The sequence below is a fragment of the Sinohyriopsis cumingii genome, chromosome 1 (assembly GCF_028554795.1).
Source record: "Sinohyriopsis cumingii isolate HCF-2022 chromosome 1, ASM2855479v2, whole genome shotgun sequence".
NCBI classification, from domain to species: Eukaryota; Metazoa; Mollusca; class Bivalvia; order Unionida; family Unionidae; genus Sinohyriopsis; species Sinohyriopsis cumingii.
In genome coordinates this window covers 138,002,053-138,006,044 of record NC_142961.1, presented here as the reverse complement: position 1 = coordinate 138,006,044, position 3,992 = coordinate 138,002,053, and the positions used below count along the sequence as shown (strand labels likewise).

Genomic DNA, 3,992 nt, shown 5'->3' with positions numbered 1-3,992 from the left:
ATTCTTTCAACTGAATACCCCGTTTTATTCTTCGTTGCGATAATTTTTCTGAAACAGGTTTAAAGAGGACAGTTTTAGTATGATTCCTTGTGGTACTTACTAATACCATCATTTTGTTGCCACAAATCGCATATTCCAAGTTTTTTGAAGAATTGTCTTTATATGCGTTATACATTTATTATTGTAACAGCTTAATCTTCCTTGGTTCAAGATCAATTTATATGATTGGAGTATAATTAATATGTAATGTCCAATCCTTGTAATATTATAGAAAACCGATTACATTGGGGGGGGGGGAGTATTTTGTCGTCCGCTTGTGTTACAGCATCATCGTATAAGAATTAAAACCTCGAGTAACAATGTAACGTCATGTGCAAATCCATTTGAATTTCAACAGTTCTTTTGTCGTAATGCTAATTCTAAATCGTTAACAAATACTTAATACAAGTAAAAGTGAGAGAATTTGCCTAATCGAGGACCATTATTATAAGGGAAAAAGCTGTATGTTTGGCACTAAACTTAATACAAGACGTTACAAACTCGGTATATATTATAAACTGTAAAAATATCTCCATCAACATTACATGTTTTTATCATCTGCCAAAAACCATCTTTCCACGGTGAATCAAATCCTTCTTGACAGTCAACAAAGCAACGAGATTCTTTATATTTCCTTGCTTTAAGAATGTTAATGAAGGGCTGCAGACCAATCATATGATGTGTTATCCAGTACCTTTTACGAAATCCAACCTGGTTTTCTTCTAGAATACCATAATTATCGATAATTATCTGGCTTTCGTGCACAATATTTTGTGTAAAAGGTTTACAAATATCTTACCATAGATACTGGAGGATAATTCTCTGCATTAATTTCACTTACAGTACCCTTGTAAATATGTCTTATCATAACCTCCAGCCAAGTATCTGGAACACAAAATCCTGAATGAACTATTACAATTAAGAACTTTCGAATAGAGGAAGAATTATATTTAAGACTGCGTTTATATTGTCATTCCAAATTCTCTTTTTAACAATATCTTAAAATTCTTAGTGCTTTTTGTTTATCATATGAGGCGACCGATCCGGTGGCCTAGTGGTCAGAGCGTCCGCTTCGGATGCGGGAGGTCGCGGGTTCGATCCCCGGCCGAATCATACCAAAGACTTATAAAAATGGTACTAACAGCTGCCTCGCTTGGCGCTCAGCATTAAGAGGCTAGTGTTAGGGCTGGTCGGCCTGGTGTCAGGATAATGTGACTGGGTGGGACATCATGCTACATGTCTGTGGCATGATGCCCCAGTGCTAGACATCACCATAAACTTCCACACTGCAGACATCGTAGCGATGTGACTGAATTTTTTTTAAAAAGCTCCATTAAAAATCCAAATCACACACACACACTTTATCATATGAGGCAATTAAATCATATTTTTGTTCGCCGGTAGTGCCTTTGCAAAATCATACTGGAACCTATTAGAGCCACCTCTAATATTTATATGATTGGATGAATTGTAGGACTGAACAAAATGTTACGAGTGAAAAATGTATTTGATTCGTTTGAAACTTCTCTGTCAATTCTTGTTTCGGAAAAAGCCGTGTTGGTCTGAAAGGCATCTATCAACTTGCATTCTATGTATGATCGGTAGGACTGATCTTGAAATTTGGAATGAAACCATGGTATACTAGACGAAACCATGGTATACTAGATGAAACCATGGTATACTAGACGACCGAGGATGAGTAGCAATTTTGCGTGTTGTTTCAATTGTATTGATGGCTAATGTTCTGAGAAGGCTTGATACTTGCTAGAAAAGAAGATCTACATTTTATTATTAACTAAAGTAATTCTGCGTTCTATTTCTTTAATACATGACACTAATTCCTTTGAAATATTGATATCTACATTGGCGAAAATTTGTTTTTTTTTTTGTTTCTTTTCCGACCACTGGTTTATGAATCTGTTAAGTGTTTGAACTGAATTACGTTTTACCTGACCGTTCATAAAACTAGGAAGGGTAAATAAACAATTATCGTGACTAGAACGCTAATTTGGACCGATACCTTCCAAATATTTGACAAGTGTTAGGGTTTCCACGTTCAAAATAAAACATTGAAATAGAGAAATATTATGAAAAGTTATCTATATTGCTGTCTTTGCCACAACTACCTTTCAATATTAAATCTATTATCACAATTAGATATATAAATGAGTTGTTGTCCTTTATGATTCAAAACATTTAAAACAGGGGTGCACGATCTTTGTTGGCCAAGGGCCAGATTGCATTTTCTAGGACCACTCGAGCGCCGCAAACACTAATTTCTTTAGTATAATTAATGTTCACGAGCCAGATTTCTGTGTTGTATTAATTTGCCCTGAGGGACGGACAAAACACGTTTGCGGGTCGGATCCGGCCCGCTTGCCGCGGGTTGTGCACCCCTGATTTAAAACAGGAATGAGTTGTCGTTCTTTCTTATTTAAACATTTAAAACATCAGTGAGTTGTCGTTCTTTCTTATTCAAACATTTAAAATATCAATCACTTGTCGTTCTTTCTTATTTAAACAGTTGATCTGTTTAATACTGGGCAGTAATAATTAAAGCCTGGCCGTTCCAAACCAGGTAATTATTTTGTTTGTAAATTTAATTGCAATTATCAAAAGAAGATAATAGTATTGAAACATTAAATAAAGACTCTTAGGAGTTCGCTTAGGAAAAAAAATATCAAAAAGCATTCGATGATGCTATATATTATAGATTACCGTTAATTATTCTGTCTCAATAGTCGGTATTAAAGCACACTGACTACTGCTTTGTACATTTATGTTCAACTTGAAGAACTTAGAATGTACTTCTTTGTTAATCTCGGGATTTTGCACATTAACTACTACATTGTACCGTTGTTTTGCCTTATACACACCAACAAATCGAAAGAAAGCTGTTTTACAGCTCACGGCGTCTGTCAGCGTCAGCATCCGCGTCCGCAAGTGGAGGAGTAATTACATTCTCATACATTGCTTGAAGAACGTTTAAAGCCAAACAAATTCTCATGCAGAGCTCTCTTATTTGAAAATTAATGTTTACTTATTTTGCGACTAGGACCTAACAAGCAGTAGCCGGACTGATTTCTATACGTTCTAAATCCGTAATGTAAAAAGGTTACTTTTGACCTCTATACATATTATACGACAATCGTTTTGTCCTTGACTTAAAACTGAGGCGTTGTTATTGATATGTTAAAGAAATTTGATATTTAGGTCAACACTAAACTAAATACAAACTTTTGATCTCAAGTGGATTATTAAGTTTATTTAACTGCATTATTTACTCGGGCAAAGGAATGGGGCACGCAGAATGGATAGAATCACATACTAAAGTGCTCTTTTAAAAAAGAAATTACAAACAGAAACTCGAATAGTTGTATTCATGGTGCCCTAACATTATTATTTGGCATGCATTATTATTTTGAAACTGATGTAATTACAGATGTATGAGAAGCTGTTTAAGTGTTACATTGCATAACGCAGCAACACTGATCTCATTGGTTAATAAAAACGGATCTGATTGGTTGATAAAATAATCGATTTACTAACATTTTTAGACAATCCAGAGCTGCAGCTTTGGGTAGCATTTTTCATGGTCTAAAGAAATAATCCCTCCATTAAAAGTAGATACAATGGCACTGTTAATATACCACGGGCAAATTGTTCCCAGTTCTATCTCAATATATATATTTAGAGACCGGAATAGTAAAGTGTGATTTTATATTGTACTTTAAGCTTATGTCCATCTCAGTTGTTCATTGTCGATCGCAACAAAATCCAAAGAAATCTGTTCTAAAAGGCGTGACGTCTCTGTCGACCGGTGTGAAAATGATTACATTCTCATGCCACAGACTGATCCAGCTTTCTAAATTTGGATACATTCTCTTTGGAACGATTTATTTAATAAAAATAATGGTGGAGATGCTAAGTGTTCTGTATTTATTCACCTGACC

At 35.0% G+C, this 3,992-nt stretch overlaps 1 non-coding gene across 1 annotated transcript; it reads left to right on the top strand.

Annotated features, from left to right (window-relative positions):
* Nucleotides 1-1,079: 1,079 nt before the first annotated feature.
* On the top strand, nt 1,080-1,152 carry Trnap-cgg (transfer RNA proline (anticodon CGG)). Its single transcript has one exon. It is a non-coding gene; the product is annotated as a tRNA-Pro (tRNA).
* The last annotated feature ends 2,840 nt before the right edge of the window (nt 1,153-3,992 follow it).